The sequence below is a fragment of the Protomyctophum parallelum genome (genome assembly GCF_964188405.1).
Source record: "Protomyctophum parallelum genome assembly, chromosome: 8".
NCBI lineage: Eukaryota > Metazoa > Chordata > Actinopteri > Myctophiformes > Myctophidae > Protomyctophum > Protomyctophum parallelum.
This window is the reverse complement of record NC_139703.1, coordinates 45,684,559-45,700,903: the sequence shown is the minus strand read 5'-3', so window position 1 is coordinate 45,700,903 and position 16,345 is coordinate 45,684,559. Positions and strand designations below refer to the sequence as shown.

The 16,345-nt window shown below is 43.1% G+C and overlaps 1 protein-coding gene across 2 annotated transcripts in view; it reads left to right on the top strand.

The window, feature by feature from the left end:
• Positions 1 to 501: 501 nt before the first annotated feature.
• chl1b (cell adhesion molecule L1-like b) overlaps positions 502 to 16,345 on the top strand; it is a 73,150-nt gene continuing 57,306 nt past the window's right edge. For both annotated transcript variants that reach the window (XM_083770908.1, XM_083770906.1), the window contains exon 1: positions 502 to 806. The gene's annotated coding sequence lies outside the window, so the exon portion shown is untranslated. The remainder of the gene's footprint in view (positions 807 to 16,345) is intronic.

Below are 16,345 nucleotides of genomic sequence, written 5' to 3'. Positions count from 1 at the left end.
TACCGATCCCCACTGCACACAGCCGGCGTGGAGCTCTAATGATGCTGCTATACTGTCAGAGGTGCTGAAAATCACCCCCCCCCATAGGGGGTCACACCATATACTCTAAGGGTCACACCCATACTAGGGTGTGTGTGATTTCACATGGGCTTACATTACATGATCACAGGAATTAATTGAACTCTATCGATAGGCTAGAGGCCTATTAGCTGACTTTTTCCTTCTTTTTTTTTAACTTGGCTGATTGATTAGGTTGTAACAATAATTATTTCCTATCAGAATTGCCTGGGCGGATTAACTATATAGACTACAACCATCTGATGTCAACAATGTATTTATTATAGTTTGATTTACACATACGTCTAGTTCTATTTATTTCATTCACTACACCCTCATTCATAGCATCCGTACGAGGGGAGTTTTCCTTCCACCCCCTCCGCTTTTGCAAAAAAAAAAAAAAAAAAAACCTGCCTATTCTCCGCTCGGAATAATGTCGCTGTCATTGAGGGTGTTTTAACCGGTCACAACGTTGGGAAGTTGTGCGCCGTTTTTCTTGGTTGCCATGGTTTTCTAAAAGCTATTGACTGCGACAGGGTCCCTTTTCTCTGTACGTCTTTGTGGAGGAAGAAGCCCTGATACTTTTTACAGGGGGGACGGGGAGCAATAGCATCCAGAGGGGAGGCATTCTACTTTCATCCGACCACCAATTACATGCGAAGTGGAGCTTCCTCGCTTTCCTCAAGCGGCTCAGAATATACACAACTTTTGCGAGCGATTGCCACTACACGAGTCCGTTGCTCCTAAGGGTGAGTTACTTTGAATGTATTGCTTTAATATAAAGTGTTTTGATTTGTTGTTGTTTTTCGTTTGTTAACGACGATAGCTTTATAGCTATTTGATACTGATTGCATTCTCGACTGCACTTGTTTCAACTTGGCTACATGCCATGCCGCTTTACTACACATGGTGCTGTCTGAAAATGATTTATTGGAGCTTTACAGGTAGAATACTATATATCCTAGGCTTAAATTATTGTTGTAGAAGAAGCAGAAAGATAAAACGGAAATGATCAAAATGCCGAGACTTTTAGAAGTGTCAGTCAATGGATAAGCACTGCCAGTTTACCTATAGGGTACAGTAGGCCTACGTGATCTGATCACACAGGTTGGGATCACATCGTTTTCGCTAGCAATGTCTGTGCATGTCATCATGGATGAATGCTGAATTTGAAAATTGCATTCGACTTTTCATATAAACTGACTAGCTGAGCAATAGGCCTATTAGAGAATTGTTGATAGCTATTTCTTACTAGGCTAGCTATTGTAATATATATATATATATATATATATATATAATTTATTATTTTTATTTCATTGAATGACAGGTGAAGAGAGATAAATATATATATATATATATATATAGAGAGAGAGAGAGAGAGAGAGAGAGAGAGAGAGAGAGGGAGAGGGAGAGTGAGGGGGCAGAGGGGGGAGAGAGAGGGGGGAGAGAGAGGGGGGGAGAGAGAGGGGGGTGACAGAGAAATAAGGGGGGATTACTGCATTAACCCCAGCTGATGGATAAAACCTTGTTGAAACAATATTTTGGATTCAGATTGTGAGGGTAATACTAGTAATTATCCAGAAGAAAACAAAGAGGAATATTTGGCTGTGTGTGTGTGTGTGTGTGTGTGTGTGTGTGTGTGTGTGTGTGTGTGTGTGTGTGCGTGTGTGCGTAAGGTTCCTGTTGAGAGATCCATGTCATTCACCTTACATTGTGCATCTCCACCACCACTGCGTTTCAGAATATAATAGTCATCTGTTTTGAATGTTTTGAGACAAATTCAATCCCACTTCTAAACTAGAAAAAGTGCCCTACTGGGCACAGGTCTCCACCAGGATGAGCAGATGTGAAGAATTCCAGGCAAAGGTTTTTCCTTGGCCTCTAGGGAGTTGGCATACAAAGTTATCCACAGATCCGTGCAGTTAGAGGTAAAAACACTTTTCGGCCAGTTATAGCGCCACCTTGAGGCTGAGTTGAAATTGTTCATGTGGCATTTCGTCCTCTGCCTAGTGGGAATGTGGGTGCACAATTTCACGGAAATCACGCGATGTGTTCATGATTTGCAGCATTTTGTTTGAAACTGAGCACTCCTGTGAACTTTGGAAGCCAATCTTAACCAATCAGGATGGAGTCTGAGAAATCTGAAAGACCGGTTTCGTTGAATGGCTCTAGAGAGACTGTGTACCAATTTGCGTGATGTTTGGACAAAATCTGTAGGTGTACTGTGCAAAAACTTGTTTTGCACAAAGCGGCCTCCTGGTGGCGCTATAACAGGCCGTTCTGGAAATCTGAAAGACCGGTTTCGTTGAATGGCTCTAGAGAGACTGTGTACCAATTTGCGTGATGTTTGGACAAAATCTGTAGGTGTACTGTGCAAAAACTTGTTTTGCACAAAGCGGCCTCCTGGTGGCGCTATAACAGGCTGTTCTGGAAAGTTTGGGGCAGAGGTTCATCGTTGGCATCCAGGGAGTGTGTGTGCAAAATATGGCATCGACCAGGTTAACGGTGGCCGAGATTAGCTGTTCACGGACACACGGACACACACACGGACGGACGGACACACGGACGGACGGAGTGCAAAACATACTCTCCCCACATGCCTTCGGCCTGGTGGAGACAATGAAGTTAGCATTTCACAGCTTTGCTGTCATACAAAATGTATATCATAGGAAAATGACAAACTTTAATGAGAGAAATTAAAGTCACATCTAAATCATGAAATAGCTAGCTGTTTTTGTAATATAAAGTCATATTTGTATTTGATAAGGAGGTGTGTGGAACACTTGTGTATAGTACTTCTGTTTACTCTATCTAATTTGCATACAAATATAACCACATGAAATTCCCAGTTTGACATCGTGATTCCCTCAATATGAATAATTACACTGCATGCAAATTTACCTCAATTTATGTACTCAAAAAGTTTCCTCTTCAATGTTGTTTAGTGTCTCACGGCAGATCATATCTTTTGAGGAAACCTCAGTAAACAAGAATGTCATTCATATGCTTGTTAGATACTAGATTATACTTAAGATCGTCATACCGTGCCTTGTTGTTGTAAAGCACTTGAGTAATCTTCTGTTTGCTATTGTTGATGTTAAAACACTTGAACCCTAGCATCCCTGGGGAGAACCTTTGCCGGAATTAGCCGTATACAATGTTACAACCTGTCATGTTGCAACACGTTGTGCGTTTGTATGTAGGTTGCTGAATAGATTTGGTCTAGGAGAAAAGGAGCAAGTACAGATCAAGTTTACTCAGTATAGAGTTTAAAGTCATACTTTGTAACTTTTTTAATTAAACAAACATTCTTTTTGATATAACCATTGCACATAAAATGTGTTTTTGACAACTTCTCTAAACACTGTTTAGCAGTATTTTTCATTCAAAAGTGTATGTCAGTTTCTGACGTGTTGTTGAATTACAAAATATACTTGGACCTAGGGCCCTGCAGCTTTCCTTTTGAGCGGTACTTCCATATAGATAAATGCTGTGATAACAACAGAGCTACAAAAGATGTCGCCAAATAGACTACTAAAAGTAAAAATTGTTACACAGTATGTCTTTAAGTGGTTCATGTAGGTACTGCAGTGTGCAAAGTAGAATAAATAGACAGAATTATCACACCACATCAGGTAAGCTAACTCAATAATTTCTAGGCCAAATACATTCTCTAATGGCACTTGTCATCATGTATGCTCCCCCAAGCCTCTCTCTGTATTCAGGGCAGTGGTGCTTTGTGTCCAGAAGTAGGTCGAATGCTTCTCACCAAATGATTTGAACAAGGGCCAGTAATTGGACAAGCAAAGTGTCCACCATCTCCCAGCAGGTCCATGTTACCGTATCCAGCTTCTCACCACTTAGCATGCAGCTCCTACCTGACTCATTTCATGGAGCTTTACCTCCCTTGTACCAACTTTGGACAGCAAAATGTGTAGGCTAAATAGAAGTTGTTAAGCACGGGCACATTGATCATAATTTGGTGGATGGTATCAGGGGCGTGTTTACCCTACACACACACAGGCCTGACCTTACAAATTTACAATCTGTCCATGTGTCCAAACTCTGGCATCTATAACTGTTTCCCTTTCACTCAAACTGACTGGAATCCAGCCAGTCACATCCAGATCAGCATTAGGAACACCTGTGCCCATACCTTTAAAGGGACTATATTCCATTTATGTGCAAATGTAACACACTCACAATACCTTTTGATGGGCTTTGAAGATAGGCAGTGACTGTCTCTTGTACCGGTCTGGGTGTGTTTGTGACTGTGTGTGTGTGTGTGTGTGTGTGTGTGTGTGTGTGTGTGTGTGTGTGTGTGCGTGTGCGTGCGTGTGCATGTGCGTGTGCATGTGTGTGTGTGCATTGAGGGTGGAGACAGAGTAGGAGAGGAGAGAAGCAGATGCCTCATTCACTGTAGCCTCATGGAATGCTAATCCCAGTGCAGGCAGTGGATGTAATTATTATGGACTTGAATTTGTGATTAAAATCACATTCCTGACTGAGCGTGATTAGATTTAGAGATGACAATTAGTCTGCAACGAGACTATAGTAATTACCCTAAACATTTTAGGGTCCCTGTGACGTCATGTGTAGGTCAATACATCATCATACCTCATCATCATCATCATCATCATCATCATCATCGTACTGTACTTATGTAAGACTCAAAGCTTGAAATTGTCGGTGCAACCACACTTGCAATTCCCCAGAATTGCAAGTTAGGCGAAATCAACTCTCAGGCTTTTTCATCTGGCTCGTGTAGTTTGGCAAATAGGAGGCAGGCATGAATTGCCTATTCATCCATAATTCCAATCCCTGCCGTCTAGAACAAGCTGCAGGTGGTGATGCATAACAAAGGCCCGCTTATGAATCCGCTGCACTGCGACTGAGTGAGCAATTACACTGATGTTCAGATGCAGAGTGTACTGTAAACATAAACCCTGATTATTGTGAAACGTTGTGCCGATACCTGGTTGTGTTGAGACAGTGGACGGTGTTTTAGGGAGTTGCCTTAGCCTAACAGTCACAGTGGGAAGGTGTGGAGTGGAGCTTTAGCACATACCCAGGGCTAATTGAAGTTCAGCTCATGCTTTACCAGCACAAGCAATTACAGTGACAAGTTCTGCTCCCATGCAGCGCTGCAGGCAGTGTTGAGGGTTTCCGCAGCGCACCTGAACCCTCCTCTTTCATGTTTACTGCCATTGACAGGCAGAAAGGTACAGTCTCGCCTGTATGTCAAGGAAATGTGTTTGGTTACATAAAATATTCATTTATCTTCACCACCGAGCCTGCTCTGTGGTGATGTGCATATTTATCCCTGTGTTTTTTTCCCCTTAACGATACGCTGATCAGCTCAAGGAAGAGATAGGGAAGTGCTGGGAATTATTATGCCCTCCATATAGTCTAGTCTTGGGGGGTGGGGAAGGGGGGATTGAGATGTAATGATAACAGGTTTTGATCACGGGGAAAGCACGTTCGTTTCTTATTTAACAGGCCACTGCATCATTGGGGCTGGTGGGTGAAGATGATCAATGGCTGCATGTGCTTCTCGGACAATTAATCTCGGAAGTTAATACTGAAGGACAAACCTCCAATGAGGTCAATGTTATCGCACACGTTCAGGGGTTCCTTTCCCAGTGGGAGGTGGGTAGGAGGTCAGTCTGACACACCGGTGAGGTACTGTGCACACTTCTGCGCCTAAAGCTACGGATTGGCCTATCATTCTCCTTTATTCTCTCTCTGCACTGACTCTCACGTGACCAAAAGGATTCAACTGAAGGCCAGTCCCAGAACGCAGCACATTTTGCCATAGCCTACAGATTGTTACTTGCAGCTTGTGGCAATGTAGCTTACAAGCTTGTAATGTTTAGTGCTGTTGTGTGTTTACAAGTCATTATTCAGTGAAAGATGAATATCTGGTTATTATGTTAAAGCAGCAACATCCACACATCTTCCATTCTGTAGATGTACTGTATTTCGTTTCCTCTGCCCTAGGCGATGGTGCTTTCATGATTCTACTGGTTTCATGGTACAGTATTCACTGGAACAGAGACATAATTGAAATGTTATTCCACCTCATGTGGAACCATATCATTTTCATCTTTATAATTTGGCATTTTGGATTTTGGTCAAATGGAAATTACAGCAAAAACATTTTTTGGCAAACATTTTACAGTAGGTCAACATGCATCATCGTCAACATATGAGATTAAAGCGGATTTTACAATTGCATTGTTCTACCCCTTGCATATGCCTGCCTACAATTATAGCACCGTTGCTGCATAATAGTATGAATAGAGCCAATTATTACAAAAACATCCTCAGTGAAAACATGGCCAACATGGCCTCCAAGGTGCAACAAACCTGACAGCAATGCCTTATTGAGAAAGGAGTTATAACCCTGAATTAAAGTCGGTATAGAATGTAGGCATGCACCATTTCCATTTCAATTGCCGGCGCAATTCGAGATAACTCATGCATATAGAGGTAACATGAACAAAGAGCATAGACATAAAAGTGACAAATGTAAAGAATAGAGCAGGGGACCACAGTATCCTTGGCTTTGTGTCCCCATGAAGGGTATTGTGTGTGGCTGCATGGGTAAGGTTACAAGGGGACCCTGGGGACATGGAGGCGAAGGGCAGCAAGGATGGTAGGAAGGACACACATGACAGGCAGAGGACATTATAGGACACAAGGTAGAATCAGAGCTATTCTGGTGCATTCTGGTAATATGGTGTGGTGGCATCTCTTACCCATCGAAATGCAGTGGTATTACGCTGTATATATGTTGCCAATGCTTTCAAATAAAAGTTCATATGGGAGGTTTGAGGGACAACTGTTTCAACTAAAATAAGAAGGTATTTGTGAGGAAAATTTATATTGAATAATCACAAGGCAAACCCCCACATCAATTCTTCTTTCAGTTGAAAATACCTTATTTTTGGTGAGTGAAAGGATTGTGTGTATAGCCTCCTGTGATGGTAATATGTGCCATATTCTACACTATACAGAGCAGTTATTGACTAATGATACAGTAACACATAACATACCACACAAACAACATTGCATAACATAATAGCTGTAATTAGTGCACCAAGTATAAATGCTACTTGTATGCTTCCAGCTAATCATGGAGCCACTACTTGACTGCGCTCTCTGTTTAGTATGAGAAAATATGCCTCTAAAATAACTCATAACAGTTTCTGTAGAAGTCAATGCTACCTACGCACGTGTGTGTGTGTGTGTGTGTGTGTGTGTGTGTGTGTGACGTGTGTGTGTGTGTGTGTGTGTGTGTGTGTGTGTGTGTGTGTGTGTGTGTGTGACGTGTGTGTGTGTGTGTGTGTGTGTGTGTGTGTGTGTGTGTGACGTGTGTGTGTGTGCGCTCGCGTGCGCTTGTGCGTGTGCGCTTTTGCGCGTGCGTCTGTGTGTGCAGGTGCAGGTGTGCATGTGTGTGGTTGAATATACTGTAGTGTGAGGGCACTGATGTTCTCTTTTCCAGGCCATCCCCTGGGAGCTCATTACACTGCATCGAGCCCCGTTGGGTTCTGTAAGTGGACGGCTGGGAGCCCCGGCCAGTGGAACTCCATGTATGTTGATTGTGTGTGAACATGCCAGCTTGGCGTATGCTCTGCATAGCAAGAGCCTGTTTACTGCAGGCCTGGCCAGGCCGGGAGTCAAACACAGCACTATACCCTCCAAATAGAGGATTAGAGAGCACAGATCTGGCGTGATTAGAATCATGAAACAAGGAGGCCTTGCGCTGTGGTCAATTTGCAAAGTGCACTAGCACATGAGCAAGACCTATCAGTCAACTAATCCTCCTTTTATGTTTTATGTTTAGCTAATTGCAAGGACTCATTTCATCCCCCTGGAAGGCATTAGGCATTTGATCAAACTAAATGGTGAATGTGCCGATGAAAGAAATTACCTAATCACTTATCTAAGAGGTTGCAGGGTTTTTATTCATTTCATTAAATTTAGAGCAGCATCATTACTGATGTTTCAAGCGATGGTAAGGGCCAATTTGTGCACATACGTTAAATTAGATCTCCAGATTTTTCAGTACAATTACAGTCCATTAGATAAAACTATCAGCAATCATGCCTATATTTTTCATATCATTGTTATAGTATTGTATCTCAGATATGCAACTTAATGTTGAAAAGATCTCAGAATATTTAATTGGTCTGTCTTTTGTAATCAGGCAGTCTGCTGTATAGCCAGAGCTCAGCGAGTCTATTTCTTAATCTCACCCCAGACAGAGTTACAACTATACCAAACTGGTAAGAATCCAGAAATATTCATCAAATTGGGTGAGCTGATTTGCCCCGTTTCTATGAATGGAACATGGACCACCTGCGGAGAACCAGAGACCTTTTGACCTCATTATTTTTCCAACACCAGAGTTTTGGGCAGAAACCAAAACTCCTTGTGGAATACATTTTATGGCCACAAATTGGATGTAAGTGATCCCACCTCATAACAGTTTCTGTGGTTTACAAGTGAATTCCAGCAAGTGCCAGGGGACTGGTTCCGTGAGTGAAGTGAGGCCAGGCTTGTCACAAGGTCTCACTCTGGTGTAGTTAAAGCTATTCTGAAGTCAAAGGCAAAGCTCAAAATCTCTCATACCACCACTAGTCTCACGTAGCTGAGCAACTATTCCACAATCTCGCTGAATGAAAAATACAGTTTGAAGCTACAATCCCTGAAAGCAAAGAAAGGAAGCTGTCATTGTTCGTCATTTCCGTCCGCGGAGGCTATTGCCTTCAAATATACTTGCTGCTTGCTAAGCAGCATTCAAAGTTACTTGCTAAGCAGCAAGCCTATGCTTTGATGAATTCGATTTACAGCTGGACAAATTTACGCGACTGCAAAGATAAAACAGAAGCTAGGGTGGGGGGTCATCCGCTTTACTCCTGGATAGTTTTCAGCATTTCTGTTGCACAGACGGGAGTCAACAGTCTGCCTTTAGAGACTGTCACTACAGTATACCAACACACAGGAAGACAGACGTGGCGATACAGTGTTTAATTGCATTAGCTATAATAGCTAATCAGTGCAATGCAGAATTGCTTGATCATTGCACTCATTTGACTACTGGAGTAATCTTAGGCTAATTTAGAGTCTAGTAGTGTACTGCTCATTATAGATTTTCTACCAATTTAGCATCCACTGCACTAGCCTAGAATGGTTTCCCTGTTTAGGCAGTAACCTACCAAGTACCAACTCTAATTGAATTGGTATGGAACTTTTTACTCTTTTGTGTAATATTACTACTTAAGTAAACAGTATAGCCTACAATAGCTACAATATCGTATCATGTTCTTATTTTATGGTTACACAAGCTGTCATGGTTTTAAAGGTAACTGTCTGTGAAAATAACAGTTCTTTGTTTACAGAGACAGCTGAGGCAATTGTCCCAAGAGATTGAGATAGTATTGAATTGTTACACCAGTGTTTCTTTGCAGCAGACATATGATACAAAGATACAGTGGTTTAAAGGAGGGAACTTATCCAATCCAAAACATACGAATATCTCTCATAAAGAGTGATTTAATAAAAAAACTAAAATGAAATTGATCTGTCACAGAAAACAATGCATGATGATGACGAGTATAGGAATTTGGTGGAAAGAAGTGATTAGGAGAGAGTGAATTACATAAATACATTTTTGTGGTGTGTTTTGTGATTTATATTTTCAAAATAGAAACATTGGACATCATACAAAATCACAGTACAGAAATTAATTTAGGCTACTGTAAATGGCGATAATGAAGTTTAGTTGGTTCAGAATATGTTCATAAACAAAGCAGTTTTGCTTCACCAGGGAAATACATATGCTTTCCTGACATCTGTAGGTAAAAAAAAAAGCTATGTGCTTGAAATGGTTTTAATGGCTCGAGGCAATAGCTTTCAGAAACAAAAAAACAATCAATAGAGTTGATCTCAAAGAAATCCAGTTTCGCTATCTGAGGCTTCAGGCTTGGAAATGCCCCCATTAGTCATTGGGTGAGGCCGACTGTGTTTGATTGGATGGATGAACGGTTCTCTGTGTCAATCCACTGACCCTGCCAGTTTCCTGTGGTGTCTCTCAAAGAGAGGACAGTGTGTGTCTGGTAATGGTGACACACTGATCTCACACAGCTAACAACACTACAGCTCATCGGATACTGTAGTCTCATGACAGATTCTTTGTATTTCTCTACTGCACTGACATTTTACAGTTTTGATTTACTTATTTTAATAATTGTAATAATAAGCATAATAACGGTATTATAGGACAGTTTATCCACATACTGGGCTTTTAGCCTGTATGTCTCACGAATTGTCTCACTAATGGATGAACTAGCTGCAGCCTAAAGGCCTATTCATACTCCAGTTTTAGGTGATAAGGTGACCACCGAAAACTACAATATGACGTCACGCTGCTCACACAAACATTCCCTCTGTTTTTATTAACCACTGTTTCGGTGGTCACCTTATCACCTAAAACTGGAGTATGAATCTGCCTTAATACTCAATGCCGTCACCCTCATAATGGTTTTCACCATGACTGGATTTTATTTGAAACAAAAATATTTCTGGGAACGACCTTAGGTGCACTTGTGTAGAAGAGTGGCACTTGTGTAGCAGACCCGGTCAAGGGCGGATTCCCTCTTTGGCTAGTGGTTGGTTAAGATGTTTGGCTTTAGTGTCTCATTATGCAGGAGACCCGGGTTGTAAACTAAAGGCTCATTCATAGTCTGCATTTTCGGTGGTGAGGTGACCACCGGAGCTGAAATAACATTGAGCGGTGGTGAGTAAAAACAGAGAGAATAGAAGGGCTGTGGCGGTGGCGGTGGTTGGCTCTTCACTGTGGCTCGTGACGTCATGTTGTAGTTCGGTGGTCACCTCACCACCGAAAATCCAGACTATGAATGAGCCTTTAGGTGTTAACACATAGCCTGGTTGGTTGTACCTATCGTGCAGCTATGTCACAGTGTGCCGCGTTGTGAGCTTGTAGATCTGTTATTGTCAGTGCGGGACATCCCCATCCCCATGCAATTATGTATAAGTCAGGCTTTATGCTTCTGATCTTCTGAGCTTCTGAGCTATTAAGCTACTGGATCAACGAGTAATCTGTGAGGTAATGCACAACAACATTTTCTGGAGCTTTGTATTGATGTATTGTAAACATTCAATTTGTAAACTCGAACATAAGGAAGAGGGCAGGGAGCAGGAAGGAAATTGCAGGCAAGAGTGGGAGGGAAATGCGGGCATTCAGGCAATGGTTCCATTTCAACTGGGGACATTGCAATTAGGCCTACAGTATGTGGTGTACACACTTTACTCTACCCCATGGCATTGGTGTCTTGGTTCTTTGCAGGGGTCATGGTAATTTGGGGAGGCCATGTAGCTCTTATGAGGACAGGTTGACACTGAGCTCAAGTACCCCTTAAGGCAGGCATAATTGACAGCTTGAGCATTGAGAAGTGACAATCCTCTTGACAACTGATGCATTTAGCATTTGTGTTTTCCTCTATTTTTCACCTGGAAAATATTTCAAGCCTGCTGTTTTAAAATCATTTTACACCTCAGTAATCCCCTCCTAACTGCCCCTGCCTCCAGCTGGGACACTGTGTCACTGGGGACACTTGATGACCCTCTCCAGTGTGTTGATGTCTGTAGAACAGGCCCTCTAAAGTCATGCGTAGCCATATGATGATCAGAGACTGCCAACTGAGTCGCCTGGGGAAATCTAAATTCACTGTATGGGCTTGAACGGTGGATAAAACCAGTTATTTTCATTTCCCAATTGTTTCCGCCCAGTTTTTTCACTTTAATTAAATGTAGATGTCACCAGACATATCAGTTGGCTGAGATATTTGATTGTCTGGCTACATGAGTCTAAGGCCACCTTATGCACAACATGTCCCTAATGCCCCCCAGCATGCCTCTGTCTTTCAGTGGTGGAAAACAGTACTCACATTTGTTACTTCAGTAAAAGTATCAATACTGCAATGTAGAACTACTCCATTACGTAAAAGTATGGTAATCAAAAATGACTTGAGTAAAAGTACTAAAATATTGGTATCAAAATGTACTTAAAGGAGATATAGAACTTCCATTGTTTGTACACAAAAGTGAGTGATGTTTCCAAACAGACTCAAATCTGTCTCCACCCACCCCCTCCCATCGAGCCATGTCACCTCAGGCTATGGGTTGTTGTTGTTGTTGCTGCTCACTTGCTCAGCTCCTGGCCCTGGGAGGGACACATCGTTTATTTGCGATAATGGCTAAATATGGCATTAAAAAATTATGATTTTCTATTGAATATCTTAGTTACAATGAAATTGAGTTGACGTGGTTTTTTTAAGGGTAACTGCAGCATAATCGCAATATCATATGTGTGCCGTGTTCACCAAGATGCTCCCAACTGAGGAAGTGGCTGAGGCTCACTGGCTCTCAGTCTCAACATATAAATTATCTTTTATTCGTAATCGGTGCACATGAAATACATATTGCCCCTCAAATGCCCGAGCCACTACAGCATCGTTCATGTGAACTTTGTCCACGCTTATTCATTGACATTATAATGATCAAAATCGCTATGATGCTCTATCATCATACTGTTGTCTCCGCTCCTCTCGCAGCCAGCGACCAGTCACCGCTGTTGTGACCGATGGAGCAACCCGGCAGGCCTTGACGGTCATCCAGGGGTGTGACTCACCATGGGGAATTCCACCATCTCAACAAAAATAAGCACACTTCACATGAACGATATCCGACGTTCTGTCTGATCCCTCCCCTCCTCTGAGTTCTCCCCGGTGCGGGAGGAATCGAGCAGTGGCGAGCGAGGTCTGCTGCTCGGCAGACACCGCATGCACCCCGCGGGACTTAAGCCAATAAGCCACCGTTGTGTTTGTATGCAGTGCTGCTGCCTGCTGCTACCGCTGCTGGATTTCACCCCACCAAGACCAGGCGATTCTCATCATTTCAATAAATAATCATGAACATACTATTGAACAATGTTGGTAAAACTACGATATTTTAGGGGAAATATATATTGCATCGCGCAATTCATTATAAAACTGTGCTGGAACTGGGGTTGAACACACCGTCGTCAACCCCTCGCGCTGTTATTGGCTAAAATTCTGGCTCACTTCCCCACTAACTCCCTCCTCCGCCCACACACCGTCGTCCCAAGTGTAAAAATCTACAACTCAAAACACCCCAGAGGCAGCCAACGGTCTGCAGGAAAACACCCCAGCATCATTATACAGGGGATGATAGAGGGGTCAGTTGTTCCACGGCCAGGACGGAATCGACATTGCTCCTCCTAAATCTGAGGTTTGACTATCGGCCGGACCCTCCTGTCCAGTACATTGGCGTAAACTTTCCCAGGGAGGCTGAGGAATGTGTACCTCTGTAATTGGCACACAACAGTGGGACCACCACCCTGATCTGCCACTCCCTCGGCACTGTCCCAGACTTCCACGCAATGTTGAAAAGGCGTATCAACCAAGACAGCCCCTCAAGTTCAACCCAGGGCCTTCAGCATTTCTGGACGAATCTTATCAACCCCTGGAGCTTTGCCACTGTGGAGCTGCTTAACTACCTCAGTTACTTCCTTCTGGGAGATTGACGACGATCCCCCATCATCCTCAGGCTCTGCTCCTGTCAGGGAGGGTGGGTCTCATGTTATTGGGTGTAGGAGTTCCTCAAAGTGTTCCTTCCAACGACTTCCTCATTTGAAGTCAGCAGAGTCCCATCCTTGCCGTACACGGCTTGGATGGTTGCCAGCTTTCCCCTCCTGTGGTGTTGTACGGTCTTCCAGAACAAATTTGGTGCCGCCCGAAAGTCCTTCTCCATGGATTCTCCGAACTCCTCCCAGACCCGCTGCTTTGCCTCAGTCACAGCCATGGCTGCTGCCCTTCAGGCCTGTCGGTACCTTGCAACTGACTCCGGACTATCCGGAGTCCCCCAGGATAACATACCCCGGTAGGCCTCCTTCTCCAGTCGGACGGCTTCCCTCACCTCCACTGTCCACCAGGGAGTTATAGCCGTTACCGCGCCTTGAGGCACCTATGACCTTCTGGCCACAGCTCATAGCTGCAGCTTCAGCAAAAGAGGCTTTGAACATTGTCCATTCCTGTTCAATGTCCCCAACCTCAGTAAAACTATACCTAAACCTAACCTTAACCCGGCTATAACCTCAGTAAATCTATGCCTGCCCAGAAGCCAATCAGACACGGATAAGACGGGTCTATCCTATAACGTTGGTGGGATTCATAATCACGCCCCTCAGCAACCCATGGTTCCATGTTATCAACAGAAGCCTAGACGTCCCTCCCTGCTTCATCTTCTGGGTTACCACCAGTGCAAGAGAGGGCCACGGGAGGCTCCTCTCCTCTTGTTCCATATCCAATGTCATTACACACTGAGGCCTTCTCAATGCCTCCTCTGCTTTTTTTCTCTCCTTACCACCTGTGGTGCCGTGGGACTTGAGCTCGGATTGTAAGTTTGCCAGACACCCATTAACCCTGTGTTGTGTATTATTCTATCCATTTATGCCTGTACTGTATATGAAAAGCCCATTGCTGGCAAATTCTTCCCTATTCATATAGGAAGACAAGCTGCCTTGTTTGGTGAACATGACATGGTTCATTGGCTTTGAAAAAAAAACTTGAATTCCCATTCTTCTTTCCTACACTCTTTACATCCACTATGCACACAGACACAGACACACGCACGCACGCACGCACGCACGCACGCACGCACGCACGCACGCACGCACGCACGCACGCACGCACACACACACACACACACACACACACACACACACACACACACCCCTGAGGTTCTGTTTGGGACAGATTTATTTCGGCTTGGCAGTCGTTTTGACGATTCACAGTTTGAAGTAAACAACTCGTAAGCCCCTCGTGCTCCACACGGCCAGAGTGGAAATAAATATCACCACAACAGTGAGTCTTCTGTCCAAGATGAAGCATGTTGGGCTATTCCATGGTTAAACACAAGAAGATTAATGCACAGACCAGGGTCAAACAAAGTGCAAGATTTGCTTGTTTCTCACTTTACCCACTCAATGCAAGGACATCACTTGCTGCACCAAGACGTGCCATATTGTATACAGAAAAAAGCTTTTGGTCATTTTATTTAGACGTTTCAGTCCGGAACAGCATCTCAACCAATCAGAAGGTCCCGTCACTTCAGGCTATAGAACACTGGACTAGGTTAGGGTTTGGGAGCTGTAGCCTCTGATGCTCACGTTGCCCAAGGGAGGGAGAGAGAGAGAGAGAGAGAGAGAGAGAGAGAGAGAGAGAGAGAGAGAGAGAGAGAGAGAGAGAGAGAGAGAGAGAGAGAGAGAGAGAGAGAGAGAGAGAGAGAGAGAGAGAGAGAGAGAGAGAGAGAGAGAGAGAGAGAGAGAGAGTGTGAAGCATGTTTGTAACTAGTAACTAGTAACTACACTGCTTATTTCTAACCTTAAATGTTGTCAGATGCATATTTGTGCTAATAAAGTTTAACATTAATATTACACCATCTAGACATCATCTTGAATGAGATTCAAAACAGAGTAGCCCTGTAATTAAAATCAGGCGTGTTTGAGGAACACACAGCTGAATTATCACTCAAGATTCACATTTATATATTCATAATGGCCTGTCTTTTTCATCATCACGCAGTACATTGTCGTTTGACAGGACGTAATTTAGATTGGTGTTTTAGGGACATTTGATATAAGAATACACAGATACTTCCCTCCATTTTGGTATCTATTGTTTGGTGTGTCCATTATTAAGACCACAGATATGCTCAAAACGAGTGAAAACGTATTGTTCATTTCACCACGTCTTCCGTATGTTGGGGAAAAGTTTCTAAAATGTTCACACATTTTCAGAATGTTTCAATATACTATTGTATATAGAAAAAAGAGGAACTAACCAGGTGCTCAATGGAGATAGCAAAATGTGATCATGATAAAAAGGTGCTCACATGGATCAAAAACGAGATCAAGACATAGATAAAAAGAGAAGGATCCGGGCACATGATGTGTGCTCGGATCCTTCTCTTTTTATCTCTCTTTTTATCTATACTATTGTATATATTTGATTTACATTTAACAGTAGCTACTTAGCCTGGATTCAGCCTCCTGAATTGCTACACGGCCATTAAAATATATATTCTGCCGATGCTGGTGGTGCTGTTTAAGGAGGGGTTTTCTTGGTTGTAAATCTAACCAGCCCAAGGTGGAGGGGGATTGATTAGTATGAACTAATCG